Source organism: Trachemys scripta, chromosome 4, assembly GCF_013100865.1.
Source record: "Trachemys scripta elegans isolate TJP31775 chromosome 4, CAS_Tse_1.0, whole genome shotgun sequence".
Taxonomy (NCBI): Eukaryota; Metazoa; Chordata; order Testudines; family Emydidae; genus Trachemys; species Trachemys scripta.
In genome coordinates this window covers 128799001-128815504 of record NC_048301.1, presented here as the reverse complement: position 1 = coordinate 128815504, position 16504 = coordinate 128799001, and the positions used below count along the sequence as shown (strand labels likewise).

The 16504-nt window shown below is 51.2% G+C and overlaps 1 protein-coding gene across 2 annotated transcripts in view; it reads right to left on the bottom strand.

Moving 5' to 3' along the window:
- The window catches only part of TEAD3 (TEA domain transcription factor 3), a 56637-nt gene extending 41897 nt beyond the window's left edge, over positions 1-14740 (bottom strand). The window contains exon 1 of one of the 2 annotated variants that reach the window (XM_034767477.1): positions 14582-14740. The gene's annotated coding sequence lies outside the window, so the exon portion shown is untranslated. The remainder of the gene's footprint in view (positions 1-14581) is intronic. The other variant, XM_034767476.1, reaches the window with a different exon arrangement.
- Between the last annotated feature and the right edge of the window lie 1764 nt (positions 14741-16504).

Sequence of the window (16504 nt, the reverse complement as noted above, 5' to 3'; positions counted from 1 at the left end):
CCACCTCCCTTCCCCACAGTTTCCATGGGAGTAGTTTCCGTTCACTTCTTCCCCTCCTGGAAAACACTCTCACATGCTCTACCCCAGAAGTGGTTGCCTTTCAGCAAGGAATAAAGCAATCCCGGTCTTTAGCTTGAACAGTAGTACGGGATCCTGGGAGTGGTGGTGGTGGAAAGCATTGTATTCATCAGCAGAGCACACCACCAAGGTATTTCTACCCAACAGTGCTCCCATAGGGACCAAACCTCAGAGACCAATCGATACTAATGGGTGGGGGTTTGTGATCTTTTTCTAAACTGTTTCCGAGCTGCAAGGCCCTTTGATATTTAGGGATTCCCATTGCTTGGAAGCAGACTTCACTTCTACTATTTGCTACCATCAGGGTATATCCCCTTGCAAGGATCCTGCCTGCAGAAGGGACTTAGAACTCCAAGCCACTGATGTGGCACTATAGGCTCTGTAAAAGCAAAGTTTCAGAGGGAAGTGTAGCTCAGTAACAAGCCAGTTAGTGAGTGCCTGTCTCTCATGCCCGCCCCTCACTGGATCCATCCTCCTTTCCTGCGTTCCCACCCCACCCCACCATTCAGACAGACAGGGGAATGGATGCCAAAGGGCCCCTGGATGATCCAGACTCGGAAGTCCTGGGACTCTCCCAGACACCCCTCCCCCCGACTCCTACTCCCTTGCGAGACAGCCTGAGTAATTTCCTTTCCTCTATCACTTCCTGTCTTTTCCGGACTGGCGTGGAGCTCAGGAAGCAATCGGAGTGAGGAAACCACAAGAGGCCACGTGGCTCCGAGGCCACGAGGGATGCAGCACTGATGGATGGTGGCTCCTAAAGCGACAGCAGACTGGAGAGTGGGCCTGGGTCTCCCAGGCAACCACCAAGTCCATCCCGTCCCCTTTAGGCTACTTGTGTCCCCAGATGTGCTGGTCACCTCCTACCCACCAGTTACAAGCAAGGACACAGGCCCCAGCCCGTGCACAGCGAGGCAGATGGCCACAGACCCCATCCTAACAAAGCTGCTCCTTTTCCTCCCCAGTGATCCACAGAGGAACTTTCCTGCCCAGACACCAGGGAGGCGTGGAGACGGGACACCAGGGAACCGAGGCTCAGAAGGAATGGGGCTTAGGCCTTTTCACTCAGCCCAGCACCTCTCACCACCTCAGGAAATGTATCTTGAATGGGTCAAACCCTGCAGGGCCCAAAAGGTTTTACAAACTGTAGCCCTGTTCCCAAGAGGCCTGACACTCCCACTGGATCATCCACCAGGAATTAATGGTGCTTAGCACACCTCAGGATCAAGCTCCTACATACTGGAGTCACTTCACCCATCACTGAAACACGGCCATCTCTGGAACACGGCAGCCACTGAGCAGTGCACAGTTAGGACAGGAAGTTTCCAATTGCCAGGGGAATGACTTAGACCGGATGTAATTTGGCCAGTAGCATGCTGAGAAATATCATTACAAGTTAAACCTTTATTTCCAATTATAATTTGCTGTTTGCTGATGGTGAGAAACAACTCTGACCTACTGAGCTTGAGAACCTGCCGATCCAAGCAGAGAAAGTGGCTTCAAGCGTTTGAATTCCCAGCATGGCTTGGAAGCAAAGCCAATTTCCCAGAGATCCCATAGGCTTAAACGGCACAAGACCCAAGGAAGAGATGCGGGAGGCTGAAGCAGAGCAGCAGTCTCTGCTGAAAGTGTTCAGGCAATCAGCTTAGCAAGCCCATGGTCTGGCCAAGATGATTAATTACGCATTCCAGCCTGAATAAACGGGGCCAGAGCTGGCTTTAGGGATTGGCTGTACGAGGTAAGATGGACAACGTCTACGCCACAGACACACACCCAACGGCCACTGGATACTTTGCTAGGACCTGGTCACGAGAAGGGGTTGGAATTCAGAGGAAAAGGCAAATCCATAAGTCATTCTCCTAGGATATCTTAATCTAGAAATAACCATTTCTATAGAATCAGGAAAAAACAATAAGCCAAGGAAACCAGGATCATCATGGGAGAGGCGGGGGTATCCCAGATGTTCTCAGTACGACAGATGTGAACCAGCTCAGGGTTCTCTGGCCAGCTCTTAGTCATTTCAGATGCTCTGGGAGGCAAAGGACTCCAGGTGTCCACATAAAGGATTGTCCTGGTGCCACTGAACCCAAATAGGCCTTGTGCCCTAAGGCTTACCTTCCCAAGGAAGGAACTGGAGTGGCAAATTCCTCCACCCCACTCTGGTCTTTGCATTTTCTCTCCTACTGCCCCCTCCATATTCAGAACTGTCTCCCCTCTCCTTGTCCAAGCTCCTCCTCCTTCCAAACCCACGTTTGGGAATTCTCCATCCCAACAACTGCCCACACCCTCCCACTCCTGAGCAACTGTTCCCAGTCTCCCAGCCAGCTCTGCCTTAGGCCCAGCCTACAAACAGCATTGTATAGGTTTAACTAAGGGTGTCTTTTTAAACCGGGTTTGCTAAATTGGTGCCAATGCCTGTGTGGACTCTCAAATCAGTTTGAAAAGGCCTATGTCAATTTCATTCCCTATTGACTTAGACAAAGCCTTAGATCTGTGGGGCAGGGATAGCCAGTCTAAAGAGGGGCCATAAGGTGTCTATAACCCCTGTGCAAACAGGAAGGCTCCAGTTCTTTCACACCCACTCCCTCGTCCCAGGCTGCCTCTCCCTTCCCTCCACCCCCGTGTAACCCAATCCTCACCATGGAAGCAGCTGCAATCACTGCCCTCACCCTCTGCCTAGGAGACACAGCCGCCCCTGAGGCATCAGCCCTGATTCATAGCTGGGTGCTGTGGGCAATCTGAAAGCACCACCTTACCAAACCAGAGCAACCCTCAGCACGACCCACTGGCCTACACATGACAACCCAGCTCCAGGATGGGAAATGGCCTTCACACCTTTCCGAAGCCGAGGAAAAAGCCATTCAGTCTGGCGGAAGCCAAGCACTCCTCACCATTACAAGTCACTTTCCCTTGGCATACTGTCCTGGGTATCATGGGAGGAATCCCTCCACACAGGTGGCATCACGGGATAAATGTCTCCACAGGAGCCCCTTCCAGAGGGTTTCATCATCTCACACATTTGCAGAAACCGTAACAGGAGTATGTATTTCACCATACATACAGGAAACAGGCAACGGGCCCTGCGTGGACAATCAATGCACTGTGCAATTCCATGCATTGGAGCTAAACAGATGACTCATGAATGAACGCCGCACAGAACGACCAAAGGGGAACACGCTCTGCAGAGAGGCCGGTGAGGAAACTAACAAGAACCGATATCCCCACCAGGAGGCAGCTAATGCGGAAAAAGGGAATCCTACGGGGTCACGTATATTTTTGCAGCCCAGAGTCTGGAATATGTTTACCTAGACTGACAGCCAGAGGGCTGGCTCGGTGGTCTGTGTATTTCTAGACTCCCACCATTGTGGCCTTTAGGTTTCTGGTCTGGAGTATCCAGACCCTTTTCCCAGTGAGCGTCCCCCTCCCCTGTAAATTAAGAACCATGCGGCTTCCAATGTGCAGGTCTTTCTGATGAGACCCCAAACAGCAAGATCCAATCTGCTGAGCAGGGACATTAAATCATCTCAGTCCTTGGCAAAATTCACCCAGCCATGTCCTGGAAGGTTGCTACCCTTTGTGCTTTGCAGGGGTGCTGTGCACACATAATTTATTAAGCTCTTGGGATCCTCCAGGATGAGCCCCATATAAACAGTAATGCTCTTACTATTATTTATACTGCAGGAGACTGGGCCCCAACTGAGATCAAGGGCCCGCTGTGTTCAGTGCTGGCCAAACATGGTGAGAGACCATCCTAAAGTGTTTAAAGAGACAAGCCAAAGGAAGCATCATCATCCTCATTCTGCAGCTGAGGAACTATGGCACAGTGAGACGAAGTGACTTGCCCATGATCACACTAGAAGCATATGGCAGAGCTGCGAAATGAACTCTGATCTCCTGAGTCCCAGTCCACTGCCTTCACCACATTCTTTCCCTCTCATTTTGCTCTTTCAAGCAATTTCCACTCAACATGGGAGAACTTAGCTCAGTCACTTCTAGTCACAGCGCCATGTGCTGTGAGAATTTCTGCAGCTTTCCAATACAGGAAGAAGCCTGCTAAGTACATACTGATTATCAGGACCCCTGCTGAAATAGCAGGGGCAGCTCCAGGCACCAGCGCACCAAGCACTTGCCGGGGGCGGCAAGCCACGGGGGGCAGCCTGCCGGTCGCCACGAGGGCGGCAGTGAGGCAGCCTTCGGCGGCATGCCTGCGGGAGGTCCGCCGGTCCTGCGGCTTTGGCGGCGGGTACGCCGAAGGCGTGGGACCAGCGGACCTCCTGCAGGCATGCCGCCGAAGGCTGCCTCACTGCCGTGCTTGGGACGGCAAAATACATAAAGCTGCCCCTGTGAAATAGAGGCATTAGGTACTTGGACCCGAAAGCACCTAGGTAAAACTCATCCTTTGGGCAAGCCACATAAAACCAGAGCCTGCTCAATTGCAGTCATTAAAGATCCCACAGCACTGATCACAAGAGCAGGATACCTCTGGTGTCTTGGTCCACTTCCGGGGTTGATTCATTACCTCCTAGCCAACTGAACTCCCCCTTCACACTTCCAACTGGAAGCAAGCACCTCCTTCACTTCCTGCCCTAAGATTCAGCCTTGCAGCTCTGTGCTGTTAAAACAGCTGCTGCGCCCCCACTGCTGAGGTGGCAGCATGTCAGTGGTGGGTGAAGCGCCTCCTGCATATAGAGAATGTAAGTTGCTAAAAATATTGAAGGCGATATTATTAATAGAGAAGGAGTTCCAGACAAGAGCCCAGCCCAGTAGTTAAGCTGATCCTGTTCCAATGCATCAGCTCCCCTCACCCGCCCACAATTATCTAACCAACCCAGTAATCACAGACTCTCTCTCCCCCCACCATTCCCTCCCTCTTTGCTCTACCACGCCAGCTTCCCAATCTGCAGGGAGTGGGCAAGCTAGAGACGGGGAGGCCTTTCTGGCCGTACTGCAGCTGGTGGAGTGGTAGCTTAAGTCTCAGGTGTGCTGTGGTGAGGAAGGAATGACCCATAAATGCCCTGCTGGCCCCTGAGCGTGGCTGATCCGGGTGGGTTCTGGAGGGAGTCTTGTGGGGGCACATCTATGTTATGGTGAGGACCCCAGCACAAACACAGGGGAAGCCAAAAAGGCGACATAGCCTCGGGCTGCCCAGTTCTCGGAGGTTCGTTTGAGGGTAAATCTGGCTTCTCATTGCGGAGGGAGGAGGGGACTCAGAGCAGAGGGCCACACGCAAGGCCTTGCTCCCCACAGGGTGGGCAGTGGGGCTATGAAGTGCTCAAGCCTTCCTGCTAATAACATTAATGCTGAGTTTAACTAAAATAAAAGGACAGTTGCCTAAATGTCAGCAATATGAGCTCCCTGCCTCTGGGGGATGGGGAGAAATGGTTGGGGAGCTGGCATGAGAACTACAGCCCATCCTCCACTTACTCAGAGTTGCTCAAAGTTTACAGGCTCAGAACATCTTCTGGGGAAATTAGTGACTTTTGTGAACAGCTGGATCTAATTTTACGAGGAGCTAGGAAGAGACAGTCATGAAGAAAACGCTTCGCTCTCCAATCCAAGGATCTCAAAGCACTTTAAAAACTGTTACGCTTCACTAGAATCCATAGAGATAGGGGTTATGAGACCTATTTTACAGAAAATAGGGGAAACTGAGGCACAAAGAGGTGAAGCAACTTGTCCAAGACCAGTGGTTTTCAACCTATGGTCCATGAACCCCGAGGGGGGGGGGGGAGATGGGGAGTGTCTGCAGACTACGTCTAAGATTTCCAAAGGGGTCCACACCTCCATTCAAAAATCTTTAGGGCTCTGCAAATGAAAAAAAGGTCTCTACCACTGGTCTCTACCAAAGCTGAGAAAAGAACCCCAGAGTCCCAACTCCTAGACCGCTGCGCACATGCTGTCTCAGGGCATGTCTACATGAGGACCTCCAGGAAAATCAAGCCGAATTAACTAAAGGTGTGAATTTGAAGTGGATTAGTTAAACTGCATTAAATCCCTGTGTGAGCACCCTTATTCAGAATTAAAGTGGCCTTAATTTGCTTTTGCTTAATTCACTTAGTCATGGTCTACACTTAAAATTTAGAACAGGAGTACTTGTGGCACCTTAGAGACTAACAAATTTATTAGAGCATAAGCTTTCGTGGACTACAGCCCACTTCTTCGGATGCATACAAGTACTCCTGTTCTTCTTTTTGCGGATACAGACTAACACGGCTGTTACTCTGAAACTTAAAATTTAGGTCAGCATAACTACAGCACCCAGGATTGTGAAAAACTCACACCCCTGAGTGCCGTAGCTATGACAATCTAACCCCCAGCAGAGATACAGCTAGGCTGACAGAAGAATGCCTCTGTTCACCTAGCTACCCTTACTCATGGAGGTGCAGTTCCTAGAGTGGCAGAAAACCCCTTCCTATAGTGATGGGAAAACACCTTCCATCACCTTAGCCTGCGTCTACACTACAGGATTAGAGCAGTATAGCTAAAGCTCCGCAGCTATTCTGCTACAGTGTAGACGTGGCCTTCCAAACTAAACTGAACTAAGGCCACTTTAATTCTGATTTACAGTGTCCACACAGGGATTTAATGAGGTTTCACTAAGCCACTTCAAATTCACACCCTAGTTAATTCAGATTAACTTTCTTGGATGTTTCCATGTAGGCAAGCCCTCAGCTAACTAATGGGACCTCTACAAGTTCGGACTGACCTCTCGCTAGAAATAGGTCACAGGTGGAGTCCATATCTGACATTCCTCCAAGTGTTTGGATCTGGGGTTCTGGTTCCAGCCCCTTCTGTATACATTCAAATCTCTTCTGATAATCACAGCATGTAAAGCTGTCCCTTCTGCTTCTCTCTGCCCAGCTCTGCTTCCCCCCAGCTCCCCCTGAAGATGATGGGAGTTTTGCCGACAAACTTTGGGTTCTGCACAGCTTGTTTGTTTAAAAGGTGGCGTTTTTTGTATTGCTCACATTTTATCTCTTGGGTCCGCACAAAAATATTCACTGTAAACAATTTTTCACTCCTCTTTATATGGTAGATACCCACCCTCATCGTGCTACAGACATGCACTAAGATAACCTCAACCAGCCCGATCATTAGACTAATTGGGATGATTGCCAGGGACCAGAGCCGATTGGTCTATTTCATGACTTTAACCTGCGGATACCTGCCATGCCTGTTACCCAGTAGTCTAGCCACAGTCATTTACACACAGGAAGGGTGATTTGCGGGCCTCGCTTTCCCAAAGTGTGGCCTTCTGCTGTGCTATCAAGGCTGCGAGACGGGTTAGGCTCTCGTGCTCATTACGGTTCTTCAAGCCTTTTAATGCTGCCAATGATGGTGTTTATTTCATACGTTGCTTTTGGTCCTGTGGTTAAGACACTGGACTGAGGCTTGGGCAACCTGGGTTCAGTCACAGCCCTGCCACAGACTCCCTGCATTACCTTGGAAAAGTCACCTGTTCTCTGACTCTCAGCTCCCCATTTGTAAAATGGGGATAATACGCCTTCTCGCCTCTCACCCTTTGTCTATCTTGCCTATTTATACTACGTTTTAGGAGCTGGCACCATCTCTCACTATGTGTGTACAGTCCCTAGCAAAATGGGGCCCAGGTCTTGGCTGGGGCTTCTAGGTGCTATTGTCATAACTTTTAAATACATAGTATCATGTGGCACAAGGTATCCTGGAGCAGTGGCTCTCAGCCTTTTCAGACAACTGTACCCTTTTCAGGAGGCTGATTTGCCTTGCGTAACCCCAAATTTCACCTCACTTAAAAACTACTTGCTTACAAAATCAGACCTAAAAATACAAAAAGTGTCACAGCCACTAGTACTGACTTCCTCATTTTTACCATATAATTATAAAATAAATCCATTGGAATATAAATATTGTACTTACATTTCAGTGTATAGTATATAGAGCAGTATAAACAAGTCATTGTCTGTATGGAAGTTTAGTTTGTACTGACTTCACTAGTGCTTTTTATGTAGCCTGTTGTAAAACTAGCAAATATCTAGATGAGTTGATGTACTCTCAAAAGACCTTTGTGTAAGCCCAGGGGTATGCGTACCACCGGTTGAGAACCACTGTCCTAGAGCCTGGGAGTTTCAAGACAGCTGTTAAAATGGGCTGCTTTGGTTTCTGCCCAGAGATGGGCCAGTTAAGAGGATTCACTCTTTATACCACTGGGTGGTAAATCTTTACAAATTACTGCAATCGAGTTCACTTTCATCCAAGGAGATCCCAGAGTGTTTTACCCCTGTACCAATGTAGCACCACTGAAACGCAGCCATCTCGGGGGCAGGGTGGGGGGGCAAGTAGTGGGATATTGCACTAAACAAGGAAAATAGGGGAACATGTGGTCAAGGACACTCGGGCAGTGAGAACTTCAATATCCACAACCAGTAGACAGGCCCTCAGGCCTATGTGCCTAAATACCTTTGAGGAGCTAACTCCTATAAATTTCAATGGGAGTTAGGCACCTAAATACCTTTGAAGATGTGCGCCTCAGTGTTAAAAGTCTCACTCAGACCTACCCATAGGAAACGGCATGACCCCATATCAATTAATGTCACTTGGGAGAGTGAAGGGCTCAGTCGATCCAAATGGGATTCAAACTCATGTTTCCAGGAAGTCTGCACAGTCCTAAAGCTAAGCCCACTAGGCCAGACAAGGAACAGTAAAGACATTGTCCATGTGGCTATTGTCTTAGAACAGTGGCAGCTGCGCAGGAAAGACACAGGACTGCTCCAAGGTCCGCATGGATCTGGGACGGCCCAGACGCCATTTTGGATGCATTCTTCTGGGGAGCGAGTGCTCATGTCCCCTCTCAAAAGCTCGGAAGCTTTGTTCGACTCTCAGCCCAATGTACGCACAGACAAGGCTCAAACATGGATTTACAGAGGGGAGAAACTCAGAGTTTTCCTGTTCAAAACCAAGCACTACCCACCAGGTCTCACCTCTCAGGAGAGAGAATCCAACATGGTGGCCGTGAAATGGCAGGGCAGGATTTTGCAGCACCAGTGATGCAGAGCACCACGTAAACTATGATGGGTCCATAGAGGCGTCCAGAACAGCTGCCCCAAATGCACGGCCTGATGGGCTGAGAAAGTAGGAGACAGAGCATGTCCCCACCCAAGTAATTCATAAACCATCCCTCACCAGCTCAGGGTGCATTACCGTGCTTTCAGAATCATACTTCCATAGCAATTTGCACTGCTCTGCTGTGTTCCAGCAGGGGATCGTCAAGCGCTTCACAAGTATCAGTGAGCAGGACCAGTATCACTTCCATTTTACAAAGGGGGAAACTGAGGCACAAAGGAGTTTAAATGACTTGCCCAAATCCAAACAGAACCCAGCTCTTTTGTGCTTTAGCAATGAGGCCATCTTTCCACGTGCGAGTTACAGGCTCAGTGACAACACAGCTTACGATCCTCACCCATCATTAACTTCCCTCCCTCGGTCCAAAAAGTTTCATAAGTCAACACCAACACGTGACAGAAACATTGGGTGCTCACACACTCCAGGCACCTTCCAACACCCCAGACATCCACGCTAACCGACTCTCAGGAAAGGTGCGATTCCCATTACAAAGGGAAGTTTTGCATCTATTGTCTAATGAACCCACACTGAATAATGCCTCTTATAAAGTCAAGGCTCAAATCCAGGACTGGGAGAGCAGCACATGCTCACATTAGAGAGTAGTGATCCCTTGGCACAGCTAGCTCTGCCTGGAGAGTCAGTTCCCTGATTCTGCATGGTGGAGGTCAATAATTTACCACAATACATGGGGCGAGCACCAGGGGAGTCCTTGGGGTGGCTTGAGTCTGCTGCATAGCGAAGGGCGTTCAGAGGGTTACAGACTACATGGTCAGTCAATCAGATGTCCCTCAGCCACCTTTCACATGCCTCTCCCAGCAAGGACTGACTGATTGACCAACACTTAGCTCCCATTAAAGCTCCCAGTAAGAATTTTATCACTGGGTTCAGGCTCAAGACACCCTTTTTTATTAAACACTTAAAGGAACTTCTAGGAGATTGCAGCTGGGGCCATCTTTCTGTTCGGTGCTTGTACAGCACCTAGCACAATTGGGTCCTGGGCCACACCTGGGCTCCTAGGTGCTACCATAATACAAATAATAAACACCAATCGTTGTAGCAGGACCCATGTTTGGAAGGGCAGATCATAGGGGCTTAAATCCCATGTGGTATTCCTCCGGTGCCCCAAGCATCACAGGAACCTCCCACCCCAAATGTCACTCACCCCTAGCCTCCGTGGGACTAAGAACATGCATTAAGGAGGAGGCAGAGATCCACATCTCTCCCCTGCCCAGAAGGATCAGGCATAGCCCAGCTCTGCTCTTCACAACAGACCTGTACTATAAGTCATTCCAGCACAAGGGATCCCCTGCAGCTGGCCTCGTGTTTGGTGTGTGTGTTCGACAGGAGTTGCGTGGTTACTTAATTTTTAATGAATTAATTATGGTTGATTGCCCACTTCCACCCTCACCTCCCAGGAAGTGCAGCTTTAACCTGTTCTCACATTGGCTGAGAATCTTTTTTTCCCTCCACTGTATTGCTAGCCGCGGCTTGCACCACCTCCCACTGTCAGCAGTGTGTCACAGCCTCAATTAGGCTTTCAGATGCGCCTCTCTTACTGGGTCGACAGGGGCCTGGTACAACTGGCGGAAGCAGCAACAGTTTCCGGCTGTCCCCAGAAGGAGGTGCTGCTTCCTATTCATCGCTGCTTATGGGCAGCGCTATCGCAGCAAAAAGATAAGCTTCATACCTCTGATGGCTGGGAGCAAAGGGGTGGTTGGTACAATCCAGCTGTAGGCTGACTGGGGTTTTAAGGTACCAGGTGTAAAGCAGATGCTGGTAGATTCTTCTCAGCACAGCAGGGAGGGGATCATCTGCATTCACCTTTCCAAACAAAGCCACTGGCACTTCCTCACCTGCCAGCACCTCGGCCAAACCCCTCCTCCTTCCCTCTGCACACTCAGCTAGTCACAGACACTCAATATTTCCACAAAGAAATGCCAGGTATTTACAGAGACTCAGAAGAACAGCCCTGCACGTGGCCTGGAGCACCAGAGTCAGACAGGCAGGGCCTAGTGACGGGTGCACCAGAAATACTCAGGACATACAGGGCGATTTCCCCCCCCCCCCCCAATTTGTTAGAGTTATTTTTATTAAAGGTGTATTCGGTGCCAGCCTGACAGCCCTGGCAAAACAGAGTGGTCTCTCCACAGGGCAGGTACAGCATGGGCAGTGGCAGAAGAAGCTACACACACATGCAAACCCTGAGCCCCAAAGACCCTAGTAGCCGGGAGAAGATATTCCAGTCTCCATGGCACAGCAAGTCCTTGGGCTCACTGCTGCAACTGCAACTTATTTCACTAAGGCCATCAAACTGCCATCAGATGGAGGCAAGTTGTCGCTCCCTGCCAGCTTGGCTGGATAGTTAGATGACACGGAGGCCAAAGGAGCTGAATCCCTATATGCCAAGGCCCTGAATTAGCTAGTTCTCCTTTGTATCCATTCCCTTCCTCCCTCCCCCAATCTAAGCACATCAACAAAAAGGCCCGGCCAAACCTTGCTTTCTTTTATGATCTGATCATCTTTGTCTATATGCTTAAGTTCAGATCCAGAGTTTCTTTAGGGTGAGAGCGATGCTATGAGACGGTGGTTTCCTTGAAAGCATTTTGGTATGAAAATTGCCAGGCTGAACAATACCTGCCCTTAGCGGTTAGAAATTATATTATAAATACAAGATATAGATATATACAAACACGCCCCTTCTTATCTTTACCTAGTATTTAAATTATATTGTGTGACTACTTACATAGAATATATCTACTTTATACTACTGATTCTTCTAGAGGAGAGTTATACTCCGGCCGCTGAGAGGGGTTATGAAGCATGGCACATGCTGGAGATCCTTCCTAACACTATCCTTATGGTGGTTTATTAGCATTTATCCATTTTAAGAGCTAAGAAAGGACAGACTGGTGTGTGGATAAGGCCCAGGCCCAGGAGTCCGACCTGGGTTTTACTCACAGCAGCCCATGACCTGCTCTGTGACCTTGGGTAGGGTGACCAGACATCCGGATATTTAGTTGTTTGTCCCGCATCCCGACCAATGTATGCCATTTGTCCCGATATTTTGCACTCTGGCTTTTTTTTTTTCTTCAGCGGCGCGCCCCCCCCCCGTGTCCCAATATTTTGTTCTTGTCATCTGGTCACCCTAACCTTGGGTAAGTCTCTTCCCTCTCTTTCCCCATCTGCAAAATGGGGGTCATGATACCAGCCTAACTCACAGGAGGTGGAAAGGCAGAAGAGTGCCTGGAGAAAAGCGTGAATGTTTTGTCACAACAGGGTTTGCACTGGGGGGGAGAAACAACACAAACGCCTTTAAATGGCTCTTAAAGACAAGCAGCATATAGTGTGACCCAGCTATTGCTTTCTAGAGAGGCATTCCCTGCATGGTACAAGTGCCTGCGTGTCTGGGCCTGCTCGACCGGCAATACGTCCCTACAGAGCCGTGACCAGTTATCTATAGAGGCGGCAACCTGGCTGCGAGGTCTTCCCCAAGGCAGCACCTCCATTGCAAAGTACCTCAGCCACCACCACTACAATGTGCCTCCTTAGAGCCACCTCACAAACACTCCCTTCCCACACACAAGCAGGGGGTATCAGAGCCGGGAAGATGTTCTCTGTTGCAGCATTAAAAACCCTGACTCACCACAGATGGGCAGCAAGATGGGGGACAGGGCCACGGCCACTTGCCTCAAAACTATCCAATTTAGACTGACTCTCTTTTCTGGGGGAGGAACGGACCGCCACAGCCCTGCCACCTATTTACCATTGCTCTTATTTATGATAGACAAAAGGAAGACCCACTGGGACCTCACACTTTTCTTCCCTGCCCTCTGTGCTTGCCATTTCCCTGTTTGTTAATTCATTAGCACTCTGGGTCAGCTGCCCAGAACTAATCAATCTGAACTGGATTTTCTGTGGAGGTGGGGGTTTTTTTGACAAGCAATGTTGGGTGCCTCCAAAGCCATGTTTCTAGGCATCTCCCTTCCCTTCCCCCGGCACACCACCCCCCATGCCCCAAAATATTGATTTTCATTCCTGAATCCAAAATGACACTCACTGTGCCCTTTCTGTGTATTCAACCTAATTTACACACAAAGTTAACCCAAACCTGCATGGTTACCTACATAACCACATACACAAATAAGCATGTTATTTTGGAGATTCATATAACTAAGTGTGTTTTGCTTGGGGTCCCATCCCCCGGAAAAAGCAAGAGCATGAAAAATATTGCAAATGTGCTGCATGGCTGAAAATTATGCATCTAATTAATGACTCGTTAGTACTGTGACTGTGTGACTAGGCACAAAGCGTGTAATATACAGCCAGCATATTATCTTCCAGTGTATGTGTGAGATATGGATGTGTTGTACATGCATATACACAATGCAGTTGCTAAAGACACACATGATGCCCTCCAGAGTCAGAAGGGGAAGCAGTTAAATTTGGGGAGCTACCACAGCGAGTTGGAGGGAAAAGGAGGCAGTTTATGTAACGTAACATATTGGCTCTACGCACACTATCGATGGATCATATATTGCGCGCAAGGCCTCTTTGGAGCTGTAGCTCCAGCAATCACATGGTCAAAGGCCATAGATACAAAGTAGAAGCCAAAAAAATAAATTCAAATCTATCACAGGCCATTGACTTAAAAACTTAAACTGAAGTGAGAGGCAGGCGTAGGGCAGAAAGCGAGAGCACCCGAGGAAGCAATTGGATGTTTTGAAACTGAAAACTGTTGAATTATTGGGGGGGGGAGAGATTAAAAAAATAATAATCCACTAACCAGAGGGGAAATGAGCCCCTTCAGGCTGAGGGTAAACACTGAGGTGGGAGGAGGCAGCAGAGAGGGCCATGGATACGTCCTTCCACAACCAAAGGACTGCAACCGGCCACCCCAGCTAACACAGAGTGAAACCCACACCCCCTTGCGCCCACTAGCCCCCCGGGGGCGGGGGGGAAGGCTCAAACCCACTGGGGGTGGGGAGAAGGGGTTGGGGGCAGTTCCACCTCCACATCCTCTCTAATGTTCCAATGGGGCTGATCCCTTCCCAGGCCAGGCCCCCCCACCCAAGCAGCTCAAGTTCCCAGGCAGAGTGGGAAGGGCTGCCCCAGGCAGCTGCAGTTTCGGGGAAGGGATTGCGGGGGGGCTCTTCCCCAAAACTAATCTGAGGACAGGGCCCCCAGGACAGGCGAGCTCAGCTGGGGGGAGGGGAGTGTTGGTGGAACCTCCTCCCCACCCAGAGCGATCAGCAGGAGGGAAGTGGGGCCCATGGGGGAGCCCCTCCCCACCTAGAGCGATCAACTGGGGGGAGGAAGAGTGTGGGCCCCCGGGGCGGAGGGGGAGGGGGGCAAAGCGCCTTACAGCAAAGAAAGACCCTCCCGGGCTGGGGGGGGGGGCGCTTACCTGCTCCGTGCTCCGGAGCGCTCGGCCGGCTGCGGGCGAGCTGGGGGTGCCGGAGCCGGTGGGGGTGACAGGGGCAGCAGGAATGCGGGGAGCGCGGCTGGCTCCGGAATCCGCGCACGGAGCCAGGCGCAGGGAAGGGAAAGTTTGTGCAAGGGAGGAGCAGAAAGTTGGGAGTCAATCAGGAGGCAGCTGGGCTGGGCCCTCCCCTCCCTTCACATGGCCTCCAGCCCCGGCCGGCCCTCCCCCGGCCAGGGACCGGGACGGCCCCCCCCCCCCACCCGACCGGCTCCGCCAGCCGGAGGAGGAGGGGGGCTGGGGTATTGGAGCTCTCTGCTGGAAATGGGCTGGGATATTGGGGTTCCCTTCTGCTGGAAGAAGGGGACGGAGTCCCCCTTGTTGGAAGGGGGCTGGAGTATTGGGGGTCGCCTCTGCTGGAAGGAGGGAACAGAGGTCCCCCTTGTTGGAAGGGGGCTGGGTATTGGGGTTCCCCCTGCTAGAAATGGGCTAGGATACTGGGGTTCCCTTCTGCTGGAAAGAGGGGACGGGGGTCCCCCTTGGTGGAAAGGGGCTGAGGTGTGGGGGATTGGGGTTTCCCTCTGCTGGAAAGGGCTGGAGCATTGGGGGCCCCCTTGTTGGAAGTCTGCTGGAATATTGGGGTTCCCCTCTGGTGGAAGGAAGCTGGGCTATTTGGGGCGACCCTCTAGGAGCAGGGGAAGGTCAGACGGGAGTGACCCCTCCTAGGGGATAGGCTATAAGGGGTCTCCCCTCTGGGAAGGGTAGGGAGGATCCTCTCATGCATGGGAGGTGGGGGTTGGGGCTCTCCACGCTGGAGAAGGGGCTGCTCTCCTGCCGGAGGAGAGGTCAGGGAAGGACCCAGGGGAGCATAAGGGGGCAGAGACCCGCCCTGCCAGCGGGTGTGGGGGGGGCCAGGCCTGGCCATTGCCCCGGGGCTGCTGCAGCAGCACAGCAGAACAGCTCGCGCCTGCCCCCGAATCACAGCTTCGGACTGCGCTGCTGACATCAGACTTGGAGCCGCGCCCGGCCCCAGTTCCCAGCCAGAGAGACGGGCTCGCTCTCCAGCCCACGCCTGCCCCGGGCTACGCCAGGCCCCGGTGCTCAGCCTCCTCCTGCAGCGCCCCCTGGGGGAGCCAGCCGGCCGGGGCTGGAGCTAGCAGCCTTGGAGCCAGAGTGGAGGGAGGTGTTTAGCTGTTCAGGCCTTGGTTCCCACTCTCCGCCCCTTAGGGTGACCAGATGTCCCGATTTTATAGGGACTGTCCCGATTTTGGGGTCTTTTTCTTATATAGGCTCCTCTTACCCCCCACCCCCGTCCCGATTTTTCACACTTGCTGTCTGGTCACCCTACCGCCCCTTACCCAGGTTTCAGGCTGGGGGAGCTGATCCCGGGAGCCTTGTCATTTCCCCTGGCATCTGCTCTGACCACAGTCTGCTGGCTTCCCCTTCCGCTTCAAGGTTAAACTCCTAGGGCCTGGCTCCCCTGAGCGCACCTGGGGTAGGGCACCTGTGCGTATCCCATTTTGCAGCCACTGGGCACAAGTAAATGGCACCCCAATGTGGAACCAGACCCCTGGCTCTGTCCTCAAAACTCTGCACTGATAAGCTCCCACTTATTTATCTACTTAGCTGTTGGGCCCCCTCCGCTTTTCCTTGCACACCACTGAGGATAAACCCTGGTAAATTCTGTTTACCGACCCACTTCTCATTTGGGGAACATGGTGTTTGTTAGTTTACCTACTTTTTTTTTTTTTTTACCATTATGCCAGTGCAAGACACCTGGTCTCGTCTTCATGTTCTCCTCCCCTCCCACACACCATCTTACTAACATATCACTATGGACCCAGGTTTTCAAGGGGCACTTAGGGCCATATTGCCTAGGGCCCAGCACCCATACGTGGGGCTGGATCT